This window comes from Perna viridis, chromosome 7 (assembly GCF_037379345.1).
Source record: "Perna viridis isolate PV_CMFRI_1.1 ecotype Kerala chromosome 7, ASM3737934v1, whole genome shotgun sequence".
NCBI classification, from domain to species: Eukaryota; Metazoa; Mollusca; class Bivalvia; order Mytilida; family Mytilidae; genus Perna; species Perna viridis.
The window spans coordinates 14,537,862-14,546,110 of NC_142451.1; the positions used below are offsets into that span (position 1 = coordinate 14,537,862).

The following is an 8,249-nucleotide window of genomic DNA, read 5'->3' on the forward strand; positions in this document are numbered from 1 at the left end:
GAAGGAAGTTTGCAAATGTAAGTGCAAAGAATGTAGATTGGTAACTGAGAGGTGTATTTGCAGAAAGGAAGATAGTGATCATGTAATTAAGGATAAAAAAAAGGAAACAACACTAAATGAGAATGGAGTTGAGGATGATCAAACAAATTACGAAGTTGAAATTGCAGATGTTTCAGTGGAAAGTGAGAAAGAAAATGGGGATTTTACAGATCCAGTTACTGAAGAGGAAGATATGGTCGGCGAGAAAAAATCAACAAAGGGTGTGGTCTGCGCGACCAATGTAGAAGTTGATGATGTGGTCTTCGGCGCCACAGAAAAGAATGATGATTTGGTCTTCGGGGCCAATAAAAATAGTGATGATTTGGCCTTCGGGGCCAATAAAAACAGGGTTAGTGTGGTCTTCGGGACTACAGAGGAGAGAAATGAAATGGTCCTTAGGACCATGACGGATGGTGAAAAGCTTGATCTGAGCGTTGGTGATGATAATATGGTCTTCGGGGCCAAAGAGGATTCTAATGTGGTCTTCGGGACCACATGTGATGATAACATTGACAGACAATGTAGTGAAGGTCTTACTGGAGATGAATCAACTGAAGGAATCGCTAAAGGACAGAAAAGACAAAGAGATGATATTTCAAGAACAGGTGACTCTGATGATGAAACTGTTTTTGTACATAAGCATATTGTAAAAGAAAATGCTGAAGAAGATAATATTGTTAGTGAAGGTATGGACACTGACACCATCTCCAGTGGTGAAAACACTGGAGTCGATGTCACATTAGAAACAGAGGTTGGTTTGTCTTGTTCTGGGAGCTCAGATGTAAGTGCTTCTGCATTTTGTACAGTAGAAGGTAAAAAAAGAAGGAACAAGATGAAATTTTATCCGAATGTAAATAATATTAAGAAAGACAAATCCAGCCAAAAGAATATTAACAATGGAGATGTTTAATGTATGTTTCAATATTTTTATTTTTACAATGGTGCTGTTTGTAAGCAACAATTGTAATGGGTTGAGAGACGTTAATAAATTTAAGAAATATGTATCAATTATTGATAATAGTAGGATTGATTTCTTGTTACTACAAGAAACCTTCTGGGATGATGATTTTATTTTGAATATTGATAGAATGTACGACGGTCATGTTTTATATTCTAATAGTAGTACTAAAAGACAAGGTGTTGCTATTCTTGTGCATAAAAGGTTTAAACAAAATGTAAAATTGATTTCAAAGGATGATGAAGGTAGATTTTTACATGTCCAATTTGAACATGAAGGTTGTATTTATAACATATTGAATATTTATGCATATAACTCTTTTAGAGAAAGATGTGAGTTTTTTACATTTCTTAATCAATATATTAGTTCCTATGATAATATTATTTTATCGGGTGATTGGAATACAACTTTGTCAAATCTGGATAGATCTGGTAAAACTGTACACAGAAATGATATGAGTTATAATTTACTTTGTAGTTTGATGTCAGATAACAATTTATATGATGTGTGGAGAACTAGAAACCCTGGTGATAAAACTTTTTCATGGAAACGAGTTAGTGATTTTTATTAACAACAATCAAGATTGGATTATTTTCTCATTACTAGAAATTTGTCAAATTTTGTACAATATGTAAAGTATAAAGATACTTCTTTAAGCGATCATTCTTTTGTGGAAATGAGAGTTGTGTTTGATGAAGTAGAAAGAGGTCCAGGTGTATGGATTTTTAACAATACATTGTTGGATAATGACGATTATGTAACAAATATGTTTAATATTATTGATGACAGTAAGAAATGTTCTCTTTTTGATGATGATGTATTGATTTGGTGGGATAATTTAAAATATAGAATTAAGAAATTCTCTCAAGTTTTTAGTAAGAGAATTGCAAAAGAGAAAAATGCTGAGTATTATTGTATACAAAATAAGATACAAAAGTTATGTATGAGAATTGCAGAAGGAGAAAATGTAGATGTAGAAAGATATGAAAACTTAAAGTTAGAATTAAGTGTATTAGAAGAAGAGAAATGTAAAGGTGCTATTTTGAGATCAAAAGCTTTTTGGGCCACAGAAAACGATAAATGTACAAAGTATTTTTTGAATTTAGAAAAGTACAAGCAAGAGAGTAATTGTATTAAAGAATTAATTGATTTTGATGATAATACTACTGTTTCTGATACTGATGGTTTGTTAGACTTACAATATAGGTTTTATAGTAAGTTATATTCATGTGTGGAAACAGACAAAAAATCAATGGATGTTTTGTTGCAAAATATAGATGTAAAAGTTGATGATTTTGATCAAGGAGTATGTGATAGTGATATTACTGAAGAAGAAATTTTTGTTGCATTACATAAAATGTCTAAAAATAAGAGTCCAGGATCTGATGGACTGACGGTGGAGTTTTATTGTACATTTTATCATATTTTAAAGGATATTTTACTGAAGGTGTTTAAGGCAGTTGAAAAGAGTAACACTTTATCAAGGTCTATGAGAAATGGTGTACTGTCTCTTATTTATAAGAAAAAAGGTGATAAAAGGGATTTAAAGAATTATAGACCGATTTCATTGTTACAAGTTGATTATAAGATATTAGCACGTGTCATGTCAAATAGATTTAAATCAGTACTTTGTCAAATAATTTCAAACAGCCAGTCATGTTGTATACCTGGTAGAGATATTGCAGATACAATAGCCAGTGTACGTGATGTAATAAATATGGTTGATGATGATGATGTAGAAGGGTATATTTTAAAATTTGATCAAGAGAAAGCTTTTGACAGAGTGAGTCATGATTATCTCATTAGAGTATTAGAAGGTTTTGGTTTTGGATGTAAATTTATTAATTGGATTAGGATTTTTTATACTGATATTCAAAGTACTGTCAAGTGTAATGGTTTTTTAACAAAATATTTTAAAGTTAGAAATGGTATTAGGCAAGGATGCCCTATTAGTGCTTTATTGTATGTTTTATCGGCAGAACCACTGTCAATGACAATAAAGAAAGATTGTAATATTAATGGTATACGTATACCTTATAGTAATGAAACTGCAGTTTTGTTTCAACATGCAGATGATACTACATTATGTTTGAGTGATAAAAAATCTATTAAATATACCTTTGATGTATTTGATTTATATAGTAGGGCATCAGGTTCTAAGATTAACAGAAGTAAGTCTGAAATTTTATGTATTGGAAAAGGAAATTTGACTGATGATGATAAGACTGTACTTGGATTAAGAGTTTGTGAAAAATGTATTCAAGTTCTTGGTGTTTATGTTGGTGTAGATATTGATGTATGTAATGATATGAATTGGAAGGATAAGATAAGAAAAATAAGATGTATTGTTAATATGTGGAAACAAAGACGTTTGACTTTATCTGGAAGAAATGTTGTAATTTCTTCTTTATTGGTATCTAGAATTTGGTATTTATTAGCTGTTTCTCCAATACCTGAAAATGTGTTGACAGATTTGAAACAAATATGTATTGATTTTTTGTGGAATTCTAAATCTCATTTAGTACAATATGCTACTATTACTGGTATGAAACAAGATGGTGGCTTGAATTTTCAAGATATATATTTAAAAATGTTATCATTTAGATTAAAATTTTTAGGGAGATTTTTAAATTCTGAATGCAATTGTATTTGGGAAAGTACCTTTAGCTATTTTTTGAGAAGAGTGCATTGTATGAATCTTTCGAGGTCAGTTCTATTTTTGTTTTTAAACAAAAAGGATTTATTATGTTTACCGCATGTGTACAGAGAAATGTTGGAAGCATGGCAGTGTATTAGAAAAGATATAACTTTTAATATAGGAGACTCTGATGTTTATAATCAACCACTGTTTTATAATAGTTCTAAGTTTGTGTCTGGTAAAGAATGGGAATATTTCATAAAAGCTGGTATTGTTCAAATTAAAGATATTTCATATGAAGCTATACCTGGATTTTTGCCAGTTCATGCAATTTTTGATATGATGAGAGAAAAAGAAATAGATGTTACTTTTAACATTGTCAGAAAATTGTATATGTTATTATTGAATCACATTCCTGTCGAGTGGAAAGAAGTTGTTTTGACAAAATGTAATGTGAAAAATGATGATCTGTCTCAATTCTATGTTCAGTTTGACAATAAAGTATGTGACATGTCGTTGTGTAAAACAAAAAGATTTTATACGTTACTGTTACAAAAGTGTTTTATTAAACCTAAATGTTATGAATTTTGGTGTGAACAATGTGATATTCATGAAAGTGATTTCTGTTTTGTTTGGAAACAGATACATAGTTTCTGGAAACCATCTGAATGTATTGATCTAGATTTCAAGTTATGTCACAATAAGATTTTTACTAATGTTAAACTATGTAAAATAGGAATAATAGACAGCAATGTGTGTCAAAACTGTGACTGTGAAGAGGAAACTTTATTTCATATTTTTCTAACATGTGACATACTTGTTAACTTTCATGATTTCGTATTTGATATTTTAGAGACACTATTTGTACAATCAGAGGTGAACTTAATACAGGAACATACTTATATGACGTTATTTTTGTTGGGTGTATCATCCAGTGTAAAGGGTGTAAATGTTCACTTTGTTAATTTTTTGCTGTCTATTGGAAGACTGTGTATAATGAAACAAAGACAAATGTTCAAAAATGGTACACGAAGTATTAACCTAATTGCATATTTCAAATACACACTGAGACATTACATTGGTTATTTTTATATGTATTGTAAATCTACAAACAGACTTTCAGTCTTTCATAAAAAGTTCTTGAGAGACAATCCCATTGTGATGTTAGAAGAAGATGTGTTGTTATTCAAACTGTGATAAATTGTATAGTCTTCAATTGTGTAATATTATGATTTTATAGACATTGTGATTTGCATTGTTATATAGTATTGTTTTATTCAATAAAGATAATAAAAAAAAAAAATAAGGCGCTGGTTTAAGGCACCAGTCTCTTCGGAGGCGTGGGTTCGAATCCCACCGCTGCCAGGTATTTTTGCTGCAGAATTTCACAAAGTACATTTTGTAATAATATGCTATGTTGTGGAATCGACTTAAATAGTTGAAATTATTAAATTATTGGTGAAATGTCTTTAATTAATGTACGCAACTTTAATCCCTGTACACTCCGTGGAAAGAATTCATACAAGAGTATATATATATATATATATATATATATATATATATATATATATATATATATATATATATATATATATATATGTATGGAATGGTTTTTACTCTACTTACGCTATATGTATGTATATATAAAGCTACAATTAGAAGATTTTTCATGCTATTCAAGTGGTGCGGTTTCAGAGAAATTCTCTTCTTAAGACATATTCGAACACTTTATATTGAAGAAAATATTAGAAACTTGAAATATGGGGCAAATTAAGATTGGTTTTGAAGATATACTAACATTACGATGTGGTAAAATGTTTTCTATATATTGGATAAACGCATCATGAATTTGGTATATGTGGTTGTTAATAACAAATACAATATCATCTGTGCATCTTTTATTGAAACGTATAGATAAGTTTATGTCATCATATCATATGGCGTAATAATTGCCTTGAAGACAAATTTGGTAAAAAGTGAAATATCTGGAAACGAAGGACATGACTATTTTGCAGCCGTTTTGTGTAACGGTAGCGTGGCCGAGCGGTCTAAGGCGCTGGTTTAAGGCACCAGTCTCTTCGGAGGCGTGGGTTCGAATCCCACCGCTGCCAGGTATTTTTGCTGCAGAATTTCACAAAATACATTTTGTAATAATATGCTATGTTGTGGAATCGACCTAAATAGTTGAAATTATTGGTGAAATGTCTTTAATTAATGTACGCAACTTTAATCCCTGTACACTCCGTGGAATGAATTCATACAAGGGTATATATATATGTATGGAATGGTTTTTACTCTACTTACGCTATATGTATGTATATATAAAGCTACAATTAGAAGATTTTTCATGCTATTCAAGTGGTGCGGTTTCAGAGAAATTCTCTTCTTAAGACATATTCGAACACTTTATATTGAAGAAAATATTAGAAACTTGAAATATGGGGCAAATTAAGATTGGTTTTGAAGATATACTAACATTACGATGTGGTAAAATGTTTTCTATATATTGGATAAACGCATCATGAATTTGGTATATGTGGCTGTTAATAACAAATACAATATCATCTGTGCATCTTTTATTGAAACGTATTGATAAGTTTATGTCATCATATCATATGGCGTAATAATTGCCTTGAAGACAAATTTGGTAAAAAGTGAAATATCTGGAAACGAAGGACATGACTATTTTGCAGCCGTTTTGTGTAACGGTAGCGTGGCCGAGCGGTCTAAGGCGCTGGTTTAAGGGGACTTCCGGTTTCCGGTTTGAGACGAAGGCCACGTTTTCTGAGCTGGGTGAAAAATCGAAGTTTTTTTCTCGTTTTTAGGAGTCATCCGCACATGTGGATATTCTTTTATTGGATTATTAACCTTAACTGTGATATTAAATAAGTATTTGTGCTTTTTATCAACCTGAACTGTGTTTCCTCCCTCCACCATGTCGGGTGGGAGGGGAGGTAGAAAAATCCTGAAAGAACTTACTGTGTTTGTTGATGTTGGAGACAATAAATCTGTATTAGCCGGTGCTGTTATTAAAAGTGTTGAAGAAGCAGTCGGAGAAGGGACAGTTGCTGCGTGTGTACCGAAAAGTGGAAACGGATATGAAATTACTTTGTTGGATTACGATGCTTTGGAACTTATCTGTGACACTGGATTTAAAATCATGAACAATACGTTTAAACAAAATGCCATTTTCTCAAAAGAGAAGCTGGTAAGTTTTTTGAATGTTTCATATTATGTAACTGATGAAGAAATTACTAAAAAGCTAACAGATGCAGGCTTAGAACTTGTTACTTCTCTGAAACGCAGGATGTACCCTGGCACCTCGGTGGCGGATGGTACACGTTTCGCAGTAGTCAAATTCCCTGGTGAAATACAGGGCTTACCATATTCAATGAAGTTCTCAACTGGCATAAACTCTTTCGAATATATCCGAGTTGTACATGACAACCAGAAAAAGGTATGCACGAAGTGTTATGAAAGTGGTCACGTCTACGCCAACTGTCCAGAAAACCGATGCTTTAAGTGTTATAGAACTAGTCACCTAGCAAAGATGTGTAACACGCCACCGTGTAAAACCTGCAACAAATACCCCCACAAGTGTCACTGTACCCCTTGGGGGGAACATTCACGGCCAGAAGCCGAGATTGATGAGGCAGAGCTATGGCAGACGAAAGGCGGAGATACGACCTCGGATGATAATACAGAGGAGGCAACATTGATGACAGCTAATGATGATACAGTCGACACTGGTAGCAGTGATGTGCAGGATGACGATGATACACTTGACATTGAGGACATTTCAGATATTGAAACAGACAATTGTGTGAATCTAAAGAACATTATGAAAGAACCAGTTTCAAATATGGACACTGGCAGTGTTGGTAATATTGATACTTGTAATAAATTTGGGGGGTCTGGGTTTCTCGGGCATCAAGGGACAGCCTCGGATTCTGGTATTCCTCTTTTTTCTACAGATTTTGCATGTAAGTCTGATGATAAAGACCAAAATGACTCCGAGTCTGTCCTAGAACTTAAGAAAGATAAGTCTGATGAAGATTGTGAAAACCTTAAGAAAATTTGTAAAATGGGGTCAGGTCATATTCGAAGAAGAAAGATGGTAACAGGTCCTTCACTTACTGCTGAGGACATTAAGAAGTTGAAACAAAATCCTAGACACAAACTTTCCTGTTAAGACTCCACCTTCATCGTCCTAAGCCCTTTAGTAGCCCTCCTCCTTATTACGATGGTTAATATTGTATCAATTAATGTCAATGGTCTTAGAGACTTGCATAAATTTGAACTGTTTAGTACATATTGTGAAGAGAATAAGTTTGATATTATTGCTATTCAAGAAACTTTTTGGGACGAGTCCGTTCAAAATAATTTAAGTAAATTATGGAATGGCAAAATATATGCCGAATGTACTGAAACCCATAGGCAAGGTGTTGGATTTTTAATTTCAAATAGATTAAAAGATAATGTTTCTTATGTAAAAAGTTTTGACGGCAGGTATCTACATATTAAGTTAAAAGTTGACGATAGAGAATTGGATATAATAACTTGTTATGCTCCAAATGTCGTGAAAGAAAAGGTTGCCTTTTTTGAGAAAATATC

At 32.4% G+C, this 8,249-nt stretch overlaps 1 non-coding gene across 1 annotated transcript; it reads left to right on the forward strand.

Annotated features, from left to right (window-relative positions):
- Nucleotides 1-5,664: 5,664 nt before the first annotated feature.
- Nucleotides 5,665-5,746, forward strand: Trnal-aag (transfer RNA leucine (anticodon AAG)). Its single transcript has one exon. It is a non-coding gene; the product is annotated as a tRNA-Leu (tRNA).
- Nucleotides 5,747-8,249: the final 2,503 nt, after the last annotated feature.